The 19,302-nt window shown below is 42.6% G+C and overlaps 1 long non-coding RNA gene across 1 annotated transcript in view; it reads left to right on the top strand.

Annotated features, from left to right (window-relative positions):
- The first annotated feature begins 2,033 nt into the window (after positions 1-2,033).
- Positions 2,034-19,302, top strand: part of LOC109457445 (uncharacterized) — a 33,549-nt gene continuing 16,280 nt past the window's right edge. Inside the window, exons 1-3 of the long non-coding RNA XR_002139025.2 lie at positions 2,034-2,171; positions 14,957-15,197; positions 19,239-19,298. This is a non-coding gene — a long non-coding RNA (uncharacterized LOC109457445). The remainder of the gene's footprint in view (positions 2,172-14,956; positions 15,198-19,238; positions 19,299-19,302) is intronic.

Below are 19,302 nucleotides of genomic sequence, written 5' to 3'. Positions count from 1 at the left end.
AAATAGTTTTTTTTATGGTTGCCCAAGAGCCTCGGCCCTGGGGTTTCTAGGCCTTGACCAACCACGAGCTTATGTTTCGGTCCCTGTGGCTTTCTCACACCCCTTATCGTTAATTAGCTTCACTACACTCATAGCCCCCAAATTCCAGTGTTGTCCTCATTGAGGGGTGGAGGTGCTCTCCTGCCAGGGCCACAGCTCACCAGCATTGCTCTGCTGTCTTCTTATTTGAAAAAAAATTTACTTTAAACAAAACACAAATACCAAAAACCACACAAATATGTGACAATGAATTATTCCATGGCAAACACCAGTATAACTACCACTAGGTCAAGAAATAGACCTTTGCCACTACCCCAGAAGCCCATCTAGGTCCCCTATTCCAATCACAGTTCCCTTCCTTTGTCCCCCAACAAGTAATCAATATCTTATTTTTATAGATTTTTCTTTTCATCCAAATGTGCATCCATAGACACTATATTTTACTTTTGGGCATTTAAAGATATATCTTTGATAGGTCTTTTAAGTCTCTTTCAGTCTTTTAAAATCTAGAGGTTTCCCTGCCATCTCTTTATTTTCCTTTAAGTCTACCTGTGGAAGAACCTGGTCCGTTTGACCTGTAGAGGGTCCCATAGTCTGTATTTGCCGATTGCATATTCATGAACAATTCACCAGGCTCCTGCAAATTGGTAGCTGGACTTAGAGACAGGCTTGGACTCAGGTTCGATTCCTTTGGCAAAAGTACTGGAGGCACATAACGTCTGGTTGTCTCTCTTTTTATGACGTAAGTGATATTAGCAGCCATTGGTGCTTAATGCCTATATCTAGTAATACATTGGGGTTTGCAAAAAATGGTGATACTCTAATTCTAGCATTCCTTTTTCATTTAATAGTTGGAGTACTTTTATAAAGAGAAAATTTTCCTCATCTACTATTGGTTACCCTGTGATAAAGCTCATATAGGGAAAGCAGAATACAGTTTTGATTTCTTTCCTTTACTTAACTGCTTTGCAAGATTAAAAAATTGGTTTCCTATTATCCTCCAAAAAGGACTGAATGTATGTAATTATGAACTCATAGATTTAAATATATTTGATGGATTTCAAGCCATTGCACTGATTGCCATTTATACTCACTTTGTTCCATCTTTGCCAAAGAAATTCTCTTCAAGATTGTTCTCGATTTCTGAAACCACCCTAGTAATTGGTACTGTGTTTCCCTGAAAATAAGACCTAGCCAGAGCATCAGCTCTAATGCACCTTTGGAGCAATAATTAATATAACACCTGGTCTTATTTTACTATAATATAAGACCGGGTCTTATATAATAATATAATATAATACAATATAAAATAATATAATACATAATATAATAATATAATATAACATGGGGTCTTATATTAATTGTTGCTCCAAAAGACACATTAGAGCTGATGGTCTGGCTAGGTCTTATTTTCTGGGAAACATGGTAGTTTCCTTGTTTTCCAGGAAGACAACATGTTCCAGGGTCATCTTGTACATTTTCTACCCAGACCAGGACTCAAAGAGTCCGTTTGCTTGTTTTTTACTTTAGTGAGATATTGTATTTAAGTCCTAATCTAGGTTCTCAGGATGATCACAGTTAGTGTTTTGGTCATTGTTTCTGGCCTTTTTAGTGGACAGAGCTAGTGGTTTAGGTTTGAAAGTCATGAGAAGGGCTTAGAATTGCTCTCTGTCAATGGTTCCTAACACCCGAAGTCCTTTAGGCCTTGCTGACCTTAAAAGTTTCCCAGGGTTGTTCTCTAGGGAGAGGGTGTCAGCGATCTCTGCCCAACTCTGGTCTTAGTGACGGTGTTCTACCGACCTAAATTCTTCTATTGCTGCTTTGGTTAAAAATAGCACTACTTCCTCACTCCCTGTCCTCAGCTGTCACATGCTTGCCACACTGGGGCTCCTGTGGAGGCTCTTTCTCCTCCCCAGGGGTAAAGTCATCCCTATAGATAGCTTGAGTGTCCCAGACTGTCTTTATCTCCTGATCATATGGTACCAAATATTATCTCCCACTGGCTCCCTGTCCCCTGCTCATTTCTATCCTGCCACGCCATTCTGACTGCCCTTCGCTGCTTCCCCAGCTGTTCTCCAGTACCCATAGCCTTCGAGACCCACGTCAAGTCTCATGAAGCCTCCTTGGACTATGTAAGTCTCCCTGTACCTCAGCTTTCACACCTATGAAACAGAGAGAATTGTACCCACCTCATCAAGTTGTGAAATTTAAATGAGTTACTACCTAGAATAAAGCTTAACACAGCAAGTTTTCAATAAAATCGAGCTTTTGTTCTTACTCTCGTCCAGTAGTTCTCAACCTGGCTGCATCTTAGAAACATCTGGGGAGGGTTTAAAAAGAAAATAGTGATGTTTTGTCCCCACCCCTGAAGATTCTGAATTTTTCAAGTTCTTGAGGTGATTCTGGAGCAGGGGAACGACACTGGCAACTGCCACATCAATGATTACCTTTTGGGTCCTGTGAGATGAGGTATGCCTGTGCCATTTTTAATAAATTTGGCTGATTCTACATTAAGCTGGATTCTGTTACTTAAAACTAAAAGAGGCCTAATGAATGCAGGAGTAATTTGTAAGAAAAACTGTTGGGTAGAGTTAGATCTTAGGCAACACTGGAACTGAAGGAACTTCCCTACTCCTACTCCTGTTGTCCCCTTGCTGCTCACATCCTCTGTGCTGATTGGACGTACTGTTTAATGTTGTCCCCATCTGTAGAGAGACCCAGATATATCATTTCATAATATATTACTAACACATATATTTTCCTTATCATATTAGCTCAACAAATTTGCGGGCGAAAAAAATCACGAAACATTTATCTTTCCTACCTCCCCACCTCACGCCCAGCCTTTGAAACCAGCCATTGCAGCTGCTAAGAGAAGCATCTCTATGTAGAATGTGTTTTGTGCTTCTGGAGAAGACAAAGAATTATAAAAAGAGCATCCAGCTGCTTGTATCGGCAGCAGAATGAGAAGCGCTGTGAGCATCACTCTGCTACCCTTCCGCAGCTGAATTGCCGCCATTTTCCTCTTTATCCCATTTTTGCTCTCACTTTTCCTGGTCCAGGATTGTAGGGCCTTACTCGTGTGCCTCTAGCTCTGGGTAGACTAACAGCCTAGTTCTTCTTCCTCTGTGTTAAACCTGCATAAGTCTCAACCCTAAGACTTGATGCAAGCCTGAGAGTCAATAAACTCCACCTTGACTCATAAACAGCTCCTCAATTTCTATCACAAACACACAGAGCACCCAATGTTCCACAGGGATATTTGCACAATAATTTTGCACAATAAGTAATGACAGAGTCTATTTCATGGGGATGTTGTGACAATTAAATGAGATAGGGTCTTGAGTCTCAAATTTGGGTGGGCATTAGAATTGCTGGAAGATGTTCGGAAGTTCCAGATCCATTAGATCAGAATTCCTGGTTGTGGGAATCTATCAATATTAAAAAAAATCTCCCTAGGTAAATCCAGTGTACAGCCAAATTTGAGAGCCAGTGAGATAGTAATTGTTTTATAAGCACTCAATGAATGGTTGCTGCTTTTATGACTATAGTTTAAAATTTGTTTTTAAGTTTTGTTTTTTTTTAAACTTTTATTTAAGTGTGTTTTTCCAGGACCCATCAGCTCCAAGTCAAGTAGTTGTTTCAATCTAGTCGTGGAGGATGCAGCTCACATTGGCCCATGTGGGGATCGAACCGGCAACCTTGTTGTTAAGAGCTCCGCACTCTAATCAACTGAGCTAACTGGCTGCTCCTACTATAGTTTAAAATTGAGTGAGAATTTACCCATGGACTGCTGAAATTGAAGGCTTAGTTGGACCCAGACTCATTTCTTCTTTATTCATCCATCCAACAATGACTAAGCATTTACTATCTGCTTGGCTCTATGAGAAGTTCCTTCTTCTTTGAAAGTAAAAAGATCATATTGCCTTCGAGATGAAATTCAAGTTCTTTAGGCCAATCTGGCCTCCCCTACCCCCTTCATGCCCTATTGCCTGCCAACACCATTGCCCACACGCTGGTAAGTTCTAGCCACTCCAAACTCTTTGTAATCATTCCAGGCCCTCCTGTCTCTGTGCCCTTCTCCACACACTTCTTTGCTTAGGATGCCCTTCCCATACTCCTTCCTCTACTTTCGTACCTGACCTGCCTTATAGGATGGAGTTCAGATACAGAACCTGGGAACAGATGGGTGCCCAGCACTTGCTGGCAGTCCCCACTCATCCACTCTGCGGTCCTATCAGTTTCAGGATTCCTTGAGCGCCCTGCAGTGAGTAATGATTAGTTTTCAAGGTCTTCTCTCTGCAGAGAGGCTGGGCAACTCTCTCTGTTCTCCCTCAGGCCTCACTCTTCGGGCAGACTGCTCAGGCCCAGGCAGCCTTTCTTTCCTTTGTCCTGCTTAAGTGTTTCTGTTGTGCTAAGACCCCATGGGAGCTGTTTCCCAGGGCCTGTTCCAGGGAGAGAACTTTCCCTCTGGAATCGTCCAAGGGAGCAGGCCAGCTCAGAGTCCACTACTTGGAGTGGCCTGAGACCAAGAGGCTGGATCTTCTGTGGCCATGAAATCCCATGGGTTTGCAGCCTTGGGAGAGTAATATGACATTATGACCTTACATAATCCCTGAAGACTATTCTCCAAGAAAGAGGATCCTCTGGTGTCTCTGCACCATAGGCATCTAACACATGGGTGAGGGGCTGAATGCTGTGACAGCTGCCAGACCTGTGGCTAATTCTGCTGAAGTAAGGACTTCTGTTAGGAATCTTCTAACCCTTTCCTTGCCTTGAGCTGACCTCTAGAGTGGCCCTGTTTGGAAAGGTCTCAGTGATCGCTCTCCATTTCTGGGCCTGTCAGGAAGTGGCCCATATGGTATAGACTTGCCTGTCCTTTCACTAGGCCCACAGAGCCCCTTCTGTAGAGGCTGACCAGGGAGAACTTATCGGTGTTCCAAGTACACACACACACACACACACACACACACACACACACACACCCTCAATTCTGGCTCTTCTAGCTCCAGGCCTGTGCCACTGGGGTTCAACTTTCTAGCCAGGCACAGGGTGACACCTACCTTCTGTTCCATCCTTCAAGATTCACAATCTTAGAGGGCATGGGGAAGGGGAAAAATTCCCCAGTGTATAAAACCGACCTCCAAAGGGCCGAGAGACTAATTAAAGAGGCTAACAACTCCAGAATTACATCAACAATTTATTAAGGGAATTTACGGATAGAAGCAGCTTCTTGGGTGACAGCAAAATGATAGATTTCTACATCAAAAGGGGACAGAGGCATAGTATATGTAGCCAAGTGGCCTAACACAAGTGGCTTGTAGCCAGGAGGCACAGGCTCGTTAAGAGCTATATAGTCAAAAGCAGTAAACAACTCAATGGGCTCACTTATGTATACAAGAATATTCTTTTCAGGTGATATGGCCCTCCCTTCTTGGTAGTGAATTGGCAGTCAGCTTACTTCATAAGATAGTGTCAGTCACGTTAAGTACTGGGATTATTCCGCCTAACAATGTGTTTTACATATATTATCTCACTTAAAACTTTTGCAGAAACCTTCTGTAATTGGTGTAGTTATTTCCATCTTTTAAAAGAGGAAACAGATTCTTCCTAAGGTCACAGGCTTGAAATACCGGTTAGCTTTCGCTGTTACAAACCATCCTCAAAACAGTGGCTTAAAACAACCACCATTTATTTAGCTCACAATTCTAGGGATTGTCTGACTGTCAGCCGGGGCACTGGGAGTAGGGCACAACTGGTTACATGATCTCTCTCACCCTGCAGAAGCTAGCTGGGGCTTGTTCACATGGGAGCTTGACAGGATTCCAAGAGGAAGGGTGGATGGATGCAAGGCCTCTTGATACCTAGGCTTGCAACTGGTACTGAGTTACTTCTGTCATATCTATTGACCAAAGCAAGTCATGAGGCCTACCCAGATTCAAGGGAAGGTGACCTGGACCCCACCTGTTGATCAGAAGAGCTGCAAAGTTATATTGCAAAGGGTCATGCATACCGGGAGGGGAGGAGGTAGAGAATTTTGTCCACTTCTGCAATCTACTGCAAATGTCGGAAGTATGATTTTATATTTAAATTATGAAAATAGCATATGCACAGGATAAAAATCCCAACAGTATACAAAAGGGAAAATGAGGAGAGAAAGTTTCCTTCTTTACCCTGGGGTAGGAAAACTAATTCTAATCTAGTCCCACTCTCCACATGTAAACACTATTAAGAGTTTCTTGTGTAACTTGATACAATTTTTTGTGTGCATATACACAGATGGGAATCTAATATACACATTATCCTGCACTTTTCACCTAATAATACAGCTAAGAGCTCTTTTCAGAAATGCTCCATTCCTTTTAATGTCTACATAGTATTCAACTGAATAAATGTACCATGTTTTAGTCAACCACTTCCCCTATTGGTGGATACTTAGGTTGTTTCTAGTTTTTGTTGTTATAAATAATGTTGCAGTGAACATTCTTGAATAGCCTTCTTTGTATATGTGTAGACCAGAAGTGGAATTTCTAGGTTCAACATCAGATTTGAGCCTTGATCTGTTACTGAAGCACATGCTCTTTCCAAGATGGGTCTCTGGCTACCAAGAGTTTCTTCAGACTTTTCTAAGACTACAAGTTACTTTAGGAACCATGGACCCCTGTGCACATACATGATGATGCTCAAGACCTCGCCACACCCTTCCCTTCCTGGGCAGACTCAAGAGGTCCCGAGCTATGCATTATTAAGCTCTTCTGAGAAAATCCAGATTAATTGTCTTTTATGAGTCTTCCTTCATTTTTTTTTTTAGACATGTACAACTTTGTTATAGGTCAGTGATAAAAGAATCCTAGCAACATATGCTAACATATGAATGATGGGTTCCATCCTAGTGAAGTCCTAACATATAAATGAAGATTTCCCAAGTAATGCAAATACAGACAAGCGGTAAAAGAATTCAGTTGAATCATCGCATAGTAAACATTAGTACAGGCCTGTTGTCACACCGAGCAGTTGTATTACATGAATTCCATTCTTGCGCACAGCAACTTTAACAGTTCATGAACACTTAGCACATATGTGGTGAAGAAATTTCTTAAGATCATATTTTTAAATTCTTTAATATTGGTTTTCTGGGTTTCTTCATGGATCTTTATGGCCACATGCCACCTGCCTGGGTGCTGACTGGAGCCCTGAATTGGTACCTGGTATATATGGACTTAAGATCTATTATAAACAGCAGATCAGTAACCATCAGAGTCTGGAGGTGGCATGCAAGCACACTCAGATACCTCATTCTATTTCTCACAGTCCCCGATTATGTCCCTGAGTAGATGCAGCCAATGGTTCTGCAGAAGGGAACAAACAACGGGTGCTCACTTCTGTGATGTGGGGAGTCCACATTTCAGGGCTGTTCTGCAGATAGATTAAAGAAGTGGATTTCCAGAGAATGCAGCTTCAAAAAGTAATTACTTAACAGTTTGAGATCTTCAGAGAATTTAGGCATGTGCCTCAAACTTCAGAGCAGGAGGTACCCAATTTCTCCTCTGTTGTTTAATAAGAGACATTGCTACTATCAAAAAGGCAGAATTCTGAAATGTTCTTATTTTTATAGATTAAGGGAGAATGATGTTTTATCTCGTGGTACTCTTACCAGCAAAGAACTTAAAGGCTAATCATTGCCCAGTCACACTAGTTTGTTCATTTGTTCATTTACTTATTATTCAATAGTTTTTCACTGAGTGCCACACTGTGCCAAACACAGTACTAGGTATTAGAGACATAAAGATAAATAAAATTCAAACACAGCCTCTCTTTGTTATCATCTAACTCTGGCTACATAACACCTCAAAATGTAGTGGCTTAAAACAAAAACTATGTACTAGTTTATAATACTCTGGGTCAACAATTTGGGCTGGATTTTGCTGGCCAGTTCTGGTCTTGGCTGAACTTAGCATCTGTGGCCAGATGCTGCTTCAGTCAGGTTTGGCTGGTCTAGGCGGTTCTCAGCTGGGATGGCTCATCTCTGCTCCACATGCCCTCTCATGCTCCAGCAGGCTGGCCTTGACTTATTCACGTGGTGGCTAGGCAGATTCCAAGAGAATGAATGAGTGGAAGAAAGCTGCCAGGCTTCTTAAAGATTAGGCTCTGAACTGATATAATGTCCCTTTAGCCATTCTATTGGTCAAATCAAGTCACAAGGCCAGGTCAGATTCCAAGGAGAGGTGAATACCTCTTGATAGTCATTGCTAAGAGACTTGGAAACAAGCAAGGGAATAGTGGTAGCTAATTTTTGCAAATAGACCAGCTCACTGCCTTTTAGGAGTTATTAGTCTTGTCAGAGAGAGAAAATTGTAGTAAGTGCTATTAAGAAGGTGTTTCTCTCTCTCTCTCTTTCTCCCCCAGTAATGCTTTTACATTTTACAGCACAGAAATCTAGACACTCCAGTAAAAACTTCAATGAGTCACATGTCTGGTGCAATGCCGATATTGTACATTTCTACTTTTTAATCTGTATGGCAGTTGGAGTGATGCATAAATATTCCCTCACCAAGCTCAGTCATATTGCACAGTTGATTATATAATCACATGTCTGTCTTTAAAATATGCCATCAGCATTCAAATTGTGCCTAGGTTTTGTGGAAGCACACTGGACATCTGCACACATACACACATTTCTTCAACTGGAGACAGAAAACCATCTTGTTAAAAAATGAATGTTGTGAAACCATTGAAAATAAAGACATAGCCATAAAATAGGATCTCTTAAGGGAGGGGCTTCTTTCTGACTCCATCAGAGAGTAAACACCTGCAGTGCCAACACCACATGCATCTAATTAAATAAATTTCAAGTGCTTGCTGCGGGTTCACTTTGCAACCATAGAATGGAGTGACCCCACTGGCACAGATCAAACTGACATCCTTGACTTTGCTGGTGTCATTCTCAACCGACTGTGCTAGCTTGTGACCAACAGAGAAAATAAAGGCTTGTTCCTCAAAGTGTGGTCCAAGGACCAGCACGTTGGCTTCCTCGTGAACTGGTTGGAAATGTAGAATCTCAGGCCTCATTGTCATGCGGGGTCTCAGCTCCCGCTCCCCACATAAGAACGCAGGACATGGTGAGGCCAAAAAGGAACACCCACGGAGCCATAGGTAGGGGAGTCATACCACTATAGTCTTGCTGGTGGCTGGGTTGGAGACACAGGGAGCAAACATCTGCCAGTACCCCAACAAGGGGTCTTCCTGCACCCCACTCTCACTGGTGAGACACATCAAGTAGGAGCCACACTATGCGCAATCCGCCGTCCGCTTTTCTGCCAACCAACCCTTCAACCAGCGCAGCCACGGCAGTTACATCAGCAGCCAATTGGCCAACCGGACACATCTAATGTCCAGCCAGTCACAGCTGACGGCTATCTACTACCCGAGCCAGCACCCTTCCACGTGAGGCCGAGAGCCTGGAAACTGCTACCCCAAACTCCGTCCCCACACTCATTCCAGACCTAATGAAATAGCAATTCAAGCTTTAACATAATGTTCGCAAATCATATCGATGATTTATTTGCACGGGCTTTGTGACCCGTATTGTTCTGGAAAGAAAACCCTGTTCTTGTTTTGTGCCATCTGTTTTTCTTCCTCCCTGTACTATTAATTCTTTCATCTTTTTATGTTGCTCTACACTGTATGGACCCTAATATTCAACTTTCAGAATTTCTTTCAACCCTCCTGGTTGCTTTGGGGCTTGTCTCAGCCCCTCTGTTCCCATTTTCATCGTCTGCTTCACTTGCCACCTTCTTGCTGGCTCAGGGTTTTGACCGAGGTCCTGGTTTTGCAGAGTACACTGCCAAGGCTTTTCTCCACCTCAGCTGTTGTTGACTTGTTTATTCTATTTAACACGGCCCAGAATCTTAGCTCAAAAGGCAAATAAGGTTGGGAGTAGAATTGTCTAGTGGATCTTATTTGCTGATAAGAGAAGACAAAGTTTTATTCAATTGGTCCCTTATTTGGGAGTCTTTCACCTGTTCTGGAATCTATTAAACAGCCCCTTAGATGGGCTGGAATTCCCATCTAAGAGGGCACTGAGTGGCCAGTTGACAGGTGCCAACCGGATAACACGACCTCTAATCTTTTCTCTGCACAAGGCTGGTTACTCTAGACTGCTATCTTGAAAGATTGCTTTGCCCAGCACTAGCTATCTCACTGATATCCCTGCTCATGTCACTGCTATGGCTCAAACTCCATGGGTAACTGTTTGAGTATGTCCTCTTAGCATTTAGAAGCACAGTTGTTAGAAGAAACGAGACAGGGTGTCTCTAAAGTCTGTCAAGTGAAGCAAAGATTAACTGTTGAAATGGTTCCATTTGCCTTTCTTGTCCTCATTCAGTCCATTAGCTGGGGGCACAGGGCACCTGTTAGCTGCCATGCCTGGCTTCTGCTGGCTGCCAGCATTTGGAGAAGGCAGACCTCTTTAGATCTGAATAACTGAGTCTGTGGATTAATTGTATTTCCTAAACTCAGACACTGTTGAGAATCTGTCACCATTTGTATTAAGTAAAGACTAATGAGTAATATGATTAATTGCAAGTTGTACCAACGCTTTTGTATGTTTTTTTTTTTATCCCCTGAGGATTATTTTGGGTGAAGATTTCCACTCTTATGGCATGTTTAGAAAAAAACTGTACAATCCTCCACCATGCCACAGATTAGCCACGAACCACACATGGCTTTTTAAATTTAAGTGAAATAAATAAAACAAAGAGTTACTTCCTTAGGTGCACCATCCACATTTCAAGTGCTCATCCACATTTTGGCTGGTGGCTACCAAAAAAGGACAGTTCCATCATCATAGAAAGTCCTTTTAGACAAGGTTGACATGGCTCAGTAGAATTTAGAAGAACATGGTTGGCTGAGTTTGATGGGCTGGGTTAAAATCTCATTTCTCCTAAGTAGCTGAATGACTGTAGACAAGTCATTTGACTTCCCGAGGGGCTCAGTTTCGGCCTCTGTTAATGAGGGTAACGCTCCCTGCATGACCGGGTAGTTATGAGAATGACAAAAGATGGTCCTTCTGAGAATGCCTGACATAAATGCTCACCCAGCATTATCGTCCTGTTTCCTGCTCCTCTAGCCAAAACCACCTATATCTCTTCACCCCTAGATCATCTGCATTTGTGGGATCTCAGTCTGAGTTTTGAGATCTGGCCAGGAGCAGAGAGAATCACCCTCCCTCAGTGGTAGGCTAGAAGCACTTGTGATGTCCTGAGATTCTGAATGTGATGCCTGCGCCTGCAGACAGGGGAACTTCTGGGGAAGAGGCAGGTTTGGTTTCTTCTGCCCATATTACCTTACATCTCACTCTATGCTTTCAGTCACTGCCTGCAAGGAGCAGGCGTGTCACAATCAGTCACATTTGTTACTTAAATAAGACACCTAGGTTGCAAATGAATGTTTACACTCACGCTTACGTAGCTCAGTGGTTCTCAAATTTAGTGAGCATCAGAATCCCTGTGGCTCGTTAAAACACAGTTTGCTGGGTTTCTGAGAATGTGCATTTGAGTTCCCAGGTGCTGCCCACGCTGCTGGGCTGCAGCTGCACTGGAGTTGTGGAGCTGGAACACCTATATCAGAGAAGATCAAGTTGTCTGTGTCCTTGGGCTACACCGAGAAGGTCCACAGGCACATTCTTAAGGGTGTGAGCCGTCTTTATAACTTGGTAACGATTGTGATTTCATTCTCAAAATTACAAAAAGTTGAATGAACAGCTATTCTGGATCATAGATGATCACCTCAAAACCAACTACATTATGTGACTTCAGTGCCTGCTTTTTGCATTTGTATTTACGATCCCATTATCACTAAATGATTTCCAGAACTGGCAACATTTAACTGTTGATGTGGCGGTATTTCAACCTGGCTTCTGTGGAGGTCGTTGGACATACATGTAGGAGTCCAGGAGAAACAGTTGCCTCGTGGGATCCCCGCAAAGGCAAGGTCTTATCCGTGTTTTTCATGAAGAGAGTTTGGGGCATTTTGAGTGGGAGGATGCTTTTCTGTGCAGGACTTCTCCTCCCTGTGGAGGACATGTAGCATTGCTGGGTCTTGCCCTTTAAATGCCAGGTAGTGCTCCAGAATCATGGGACAACCCCAAACCATTTGCACACATTTTCATATTCCCCCAAGGCGGGGGGCGGTCATTACTGCTCCTTTTTAGGTGAGAACCGTTGAGAACCCATAGGCCATCATGTTAGCCTTTAGAAAGCTTGGCCTCTGCCCATGGGCCCTGCCCCCTCCCCACCCCCCCCAGTTCCACTTTTCTCTTTTGTTACTTCTAGGCTACCTGTAGGAAATGGAGGTAACCCATCTTCAGGGCACTTCGGGTGGGGCCATTTTCTTTTTTCTTTTCTTTAACTTTTATTTTATTTTATTAGTTTCAGGTGCACAAGACAATGTAATAGTTAGACATTTATCATTTATATCCCTCACACAGTGACAACCCTCCTCCCCCATCCACTACCCCTCTGACATCACACACAGCCATTACATTTTCACTGTCTTTATGGGTGGGGCCATTTTCCTAGTATATTGCTTTTTTTCCTGTAGGGGACAGTAGCACCAACAACTTCCTGGTTGCATTTTAAAACTGCAAGGTGGTAGTCAGCCTGGCCTCTCTCTTCCCTCCATCCCTCTTCCCACCTTGCCCGTCCTTTTGGCAGTCACCCCTAGAAGAGACATTTTCCAAGTGCCCCTGCAAAGTGCCTTGGCAAGTGAAAGCGGGAAGGAGGCCTGGTGAACAGCAGTGGTGTTGGCTGGAGCCCCACCTGCTATTTTTGGGGTGTGTGGAGGCCGTGCCCCTCTCCCCACAGCCTGGGCACCTGGCCATCCTCAATGACTACAGCAGGAGGCAAACAGCTAGGAAGCCTGTGCCTGTTGCCCCTCCTCGTGGGCTTTGACCCCACATTTCTTCTCTTGCTTTCTCGTCCCCCAAATGCTTCTTCCCAGAAAACAATCTAAATCAGTCTTTCAGATTAGTTCCTGCCAAACTATGGTAGATGTCAAAGTAGCTGACAGGAAGATGATAACTCCCCCTGCTCTCCACTGCAACAGGCAAAGAGGAATAAAGAACTTGAGGGAAGGTTAGATAAAGCTCAGAGAAGGTAAGATGGTTCTATTTTGGCAGCTCAAGAACCATCTCCCCACTCCCCTGCAGAAATAGGAAGAGGATGCAGGCAGGAGTCCTACTTAATCCCTGTTACAGTAGTTCAGAAACTCTGGTTTTATCTCCCAGTTAGAGCAGTTCAGAGTCACTGGATTTAATGCTGCTCTAGAACAAGAATACTTTCCCTTCTTTTGAGAAACACCCTTTGCCTTGGCCTGCATGGTTTTAGGAGTCACTGTTTTTCTAAGGATTTTTTCCTCATACTTTCCATTCCTCTGTATGCTCATTCTCTCCTGGTTTCTCTCACTCACACAAGGCCCTCAATTTATCTTCTTTCTGTGAAACAGGCAGCACCATCGACCATCCGTGACTCCTCACAACCCCCACTCCTGAAGCTCACAGGCGCTAAACTTCTCTCTGAACTCCTGGAGGTCACTCTGCATTGGTCCCAGAGTCCATGCAGTTTGGGACTCCCATGCTGTGACCCTATCCTGTCCATGACCCAAGGCTCTGGAGTGAACTCTTTGTTCTTGAGGATATGACACAAACGTGATACATCTTAGATCCAAGACCTCAGACAGAACAGATCACTTCAGGAAAAACTCATCATCTAGGATATTAAAATGGGCTCAGCGAAGTCCTGAAGTAGAAACTCGCAGGAGGGGAAGGTGGCTTGGGCAGCCCAGCCTCCCTGCTGACTGCCTTATCCTTTCTCAGTTTTACTTTCTTGTCCCTCTCTCACCTCAGGCACCCCACCTCCCCCTTCATTCCCATCAAAACTTTACTTCTTTCACACTGAGGCACAAATGGCTGATAACAGCAAAGGGTGACAGTGCCTAAGGGCTTTCTCTCAGCCACCCTTTCAGGATAACTGTTTATAATGAAAGTTGAAATCGTAGAGAAACAGAGTAGTATAATAAACCCCCTATTTACAGGCACAATTCAGAGATATTGCAGTTTCAGTTCCAGACCACCATACAGCAAGCATCACAATAAAGTGGGTCTTAATCATTTTGCTGGTGGAGGGTCTGGGCTTCAGTTTGCAAAAAACACACTGGTGAAATACAATAAAATAAGGTATGGCTGTACAACTTCTAACAACTAAGTTTGTGAACTCGTTGCAATGATGTTGTTAACCTTTTTTGATATTAGAAGGATTATTCATTATGAATGTGTACCAACTGGACAAGCAGTTAACCAACTTTACTATTTGGAAGTGCTGAAAAGGCTGTGTGAAAAAGTTAGACAACCTGAACTTTTCGCCAACAATTCATGGCTCTTGCATCACGACAATGCACCAGCTCACATGGCACTGTCTGTGAGGGAGTTTTTAGCCAGTAAACAAATAACTGTATTGGAACACTGTCCCTACTCACCTGATCTGGCCCCCAATGAATTCTTTCTTTACCCGAAGATAAAGGAAATATTGAAAGGAAGACATTTTGATGACATTCAGGACATCAAGGGTAGTATGCTGACAGCTCTGATGGCCATTCCAGAATGAGTTCCAAACTTGCTTTGAAGGGTGGATTAGGTGCTGGCATTGGTGCATAGCTTCCCAAGGGGAGTACTTCAAAGGTGACTGTACTGATAATCAGCAATGAGGTATGTAGCCCTTTTTCTAGGATGAATTTGTGAACTTAATTGTCCGACCTCGTATATCCATCACCTAGCCTCAGCAATCATCAACTCGTAGCCAATCTAGTTTCTTCTATACGACTCATCATTTGGAAACAATTTTAAGACATTATTTCTTTTCAGTATGTACAAAGGGCCTTTTTAAGCCCCAGTCTGACCATGTCACATGCTGGTGAAGATCCTTCGATGGTACAAAAGAGCCCAGACTGCTTAGGGACCCTCCGCAATCCAGTACAGCCCACTGTTGAAAAGACTGACTTTGGGCCACCTCCACTGCAAGTTACCCAATGGCTCTGCATCAGTAGTCCCTTGTCTATGAGATAATTCTACAGCATCACAACCCCACCGTCAGTCGTCGAAAAGAGTAAGTGAATTATAACTCCATAAAATGCGTGGCTCATAGTAGGCTTTTAGTATATGTTAGCTCCTTCCTCCCTACCTTATGTGACCTTAAACAAGTTATATAAGCTCTCAAAGATTGAGAAATTCTCTTAAATGGGTCCTTTACTGGGATATCTTAACACTTCCTAAATATAAATTTTTCCTGAAATATAAATTTTCTTGGTGAAATTTAAGTCTGTAAAATTGTACCATTAAAAACTGTGCTCAGTTGAAATAATGGAGAAGATTCCCAACAGCTATTCCCAATAGCAACTGTGGTTGATAAAATTTTGATATAGATATAGAAACAGAACTTAGTTGATGAATTGAGTAACTATTTTAAAATTTACACAGAAGGGAATGTCTCCATGAAAATTTCAAAAAAATAAAAAGGAAAAATATTCTCTATAGATCAAGGATTTTAATCAACCTAATGAATATTGCCTGAAATCGGCATTAATATCATTCTGATGAAAATGTTGACATTCTCAAACATTGAAAATAACATTAGGGAATTTCCAGTCAAGATGGTGGAGTAGGTAAATGCTGTACACCTCCTCTCAAGACCACATCAATTACAACTAAACCATAGAACAACAATGGTTGAGAATTGCCTGAAGTCTAGCTGAACCAAAGCCCTACAACTATGGACATACAGAAGAAGCCACCTAGAGACTGGTAGGAGGGGCAGAGATGAGGAAAAGGCTGGTCCCACACCTGCATGTGACCATTAAAAATTGGGAGGGATATCTTGGCTGTGCACCCTGAGGAGCAATGGGTCCTAGCTCTTCCCTAGCCCAGGCTTCCAGTGCCGGGGAGAGAAGTCCTCATAACTTCTGGCTGTAAAAATCAGCAGAGATTGTGGTTGAAACAAAGGGCTGCTGCATTTCCAGGTGCTCCTTTTAAAGGGCCCATGCACAGACTTACTTGCTGATGGACTCACTTGCTCTGAGCTACCGCAGCTCCAAAGGCGCCAGGGACATACAGTGAGGAAATGAGTTTTCTAGCTTTAGGCTCAGGGCTGGAGGGGCATGTTTATCCCAGAGAGAGAAGCTGGCAGAAGCCATTGTTTCTTTGTTGAGTCCTCCCACTCCCCTCCTACTCCCTGCATGAAGACGCAGGCAGATTCCATATCTGAGGCTCCATCAAACTGGCTATCACCTTTTGTCTGCCTGTCCTAATGATTCCCTGAGACCATGCCCCACCCAACTTTTGGGCCCACCCAAGTCCCTTCCAGTGGCTTTTCCTTATAAATGACCTGTCTTGGCTCATGCTGCAAACTTTCCTAAATTCTCTCAAAGGCTCACAAAACTCAAATAAGCAGCACTTGTACCTGACTGAGCAACCCTAAGCCGGGCATGAACAACAGCTGGCCTCTTATCACTGTTTGGCCTCTCAAGGCACCTCCAAACACAGCGAGGGTGACGGCCATCTCTGGATTGCTTTGTGGCTCATGCCAGGTGGCCCCAGTCAGGGCACAGACTGTGGCTGAACTTGGCCTGCAGTGTGTCCCCTCCCTAAAGGCTCTGGGGCTGGCTTGCCCAGTGGCCAGCTTTGGAGTATGATGGAGAATCAACTGGCCACCTCCAAGGACAACAGACCCAAAGGGCAGACTGGGCAGGCACCACAGCCCCACTAAATCAAACTCTGCTCTGTAGGGTCAGCCCCTGCACAATGGCTCATCCACTGTAGTCACAGCCAGTCCTCACAACCAATCATCCTGAGGCTCAATCTCTCTCACTGACATGCAAATAGCAATGAAAGTTTGACTACAACAGGAGGGCACATACAACCCACACAAGGGACACACCTGTAGCACTCAGCTCTGGTGATCAGGGAGACTGCACCACTGGGTATCACAAAACACCTACTCCATAAGGCCACTCTATTAAGACCAAGAGGCATAGCAGCTCTACAAAGAAACAAACACAGAGAGGCAGCCAAAATAGGGAGACAAAGAAACATGTGCCAAATAAAAGAACAGAACAAAGCTCCAGAAAAAGAACTAAACAAAATGGAGACAAACAATCTACCAGACATAGAGTTCCAAACACTGGTTACAAAGATGCTCAAAGAGCTCAACAAAGCGATAGGAATGATAAAAATGGAAGTAGAAAACATAAAAAAGAACCAGTCAGAAATAAAGACTACAATAACTGAAATGAAGAATACATTAGAGGGAATCAATAGTAGATGAGATGAACCATAGGATCGAATCAGTGATTTAGAATATAAGGTAGCACAAACACCCAATCAGAACAGAAAACAAACAAACAAACAAACAAAAGAAATCCAAGAGGAGACGTGAGAGAGCAAAGAATTGAAAACCTATTTGAAGAAATAATGACTGAAAACTTCCCTAACCTGGCGAAATAGATATACAAGCCCAGGAAGTGCAGAGTCCCAAACAAAATGGACCCAAAGAGGCCCACACCAAGACAAAACATAATCAAAATGCCAAAGGTTAAAGACAAAGAAAGAATCTTAAAAGCAGTAAGAGAAAAGCAGTTAGTTACCTACAAGGGAGCTCCCATACATTATCAGCTGACTTCTCAACAGAAACTCTGCAAGGTTTAGCAGGAAATATTCAAAGTGAAAAGCACGGACCTACAATCAACATTACTCTATCCAGCAAGGCTAACATTTAGAATCAATGGACAGATAAAGAGCTTCCCAGACAAAAAAAAAGCTAAAGGAGTTCCTCACCACCAAACCAGTATTGTTACAAGGAATGTTACAGGGACTTAAGACAAAAACACACACCGAAAAACAAACAAACAAAAAAACCACACACACAAAAAAACAAAAAAACTAATAATAAAATGGCAATAATTACATATCTATCAACAATTACTTTCAATGTAAATGGATTAAATACTCCAATCAAAAGATAGGGTGGCTGAATGGATAAGAAAACAAGACCCTTACACATGATGCTTATAAGAGACTCACTACAGAGCAAAAGACATACACAGACTAAAAGTAAAGGGACAGGAGAAAGATATTTCATGAAAATGGAAATGAAAAAAAAAAAGCTGGGGGAGCAATAATTATACCAGACAAAACAGACTTTAAAACAAAGGCTATAACAAATAACAAAGAAGGACCCAGTAATCCTATTTCTGGGTAACTATCCAAAGAAACCCAAAATGCTACTTTGAAGAGACATGTGCATCCATATGTTCATTGCAGCATTGTTTACAGTGGCCAAGATGTGGAGGCAGCCTGGGTGTCCGTCGATGGAGGAATGGATAAAGAGTAGGTGGTACATATATACCGCGGACTATTGCTCGGCCATGGAAGGGAATGTATTCTCATCATCTGTGGTGTAATGGATGGACCTAGAGGGTATTGTGCTGAGTGAAGTCTGTGATAGCGAAAGACAGATGCAATGATTTTGTTTATATGTGGAATCTAAAGAACAAAATAAACAAGCAAAACAGAAACAAATTCATAGATACAGAGAACATTTAGACTTTTATTAAGTTTGTAAACGGTATTTAAATGTTTAAAATAACCTGGCTTACTATATTTTATTTACGTTTGACAGATTAATAGAAATTGCTTAAGAGCATAGGAAGATTTTATTTTTTTTTGATCTGTAAGTCTGTTAGGCTTTGGAGTGTTTGAGAGAATAAGGTATGTTAAGTGGGTAAAATTTACAAAGTGCCTAGGGAGATTTTATAAATGGGGTTAATTATGTAGAATTTACTCTTGTAAACTTATCAGTTAATTGGATATATGAAAGAAAAAAATGGCTGTGAATTCTTATTTTTACATAAAAGTATTAGGTTTATAATAAGAATTCTAAAATGAACTTAAAGGCTCAGGGAACACAAGGCTTTTGAATGTACAATTTCAATATATCTAACTAATTAAAATTCCATTGTTAGAGTAGTCATTTCAGCGCACAATTTCCCTCAGGCATTTAAAAGCTCAGTTGACATGAGTAAGCACGCCAGACATGGTCGTTATAATTAACAGTAACTCCTGTTTGTCCTTTTATTCCTTTGAATCTTGGCAGCGAAGCCTCCCCGACTGTGTGTCAATTTCTTGAGGTCCTGAGAGTTCTGATTAGCTGAAGGTAA

This window comes from Rhinolophus sinicus, linkage group LG04 (genome assembly GCF_036562045.2).
Source record: "Rhinolophus sinicus isolate RSC01 linkage group LG04, ASM3656204v1, whole genome shotgun sequence".
NCBI lineage: Eukaryota > Metazoa > Chordata > Mammalia > Chiroptera > Rhinolophidae > Rhinolophus > Rhinolophus sinicus.
This window is presented reverse-complemented; position numbering and strand designations above follow the sequence as displayed.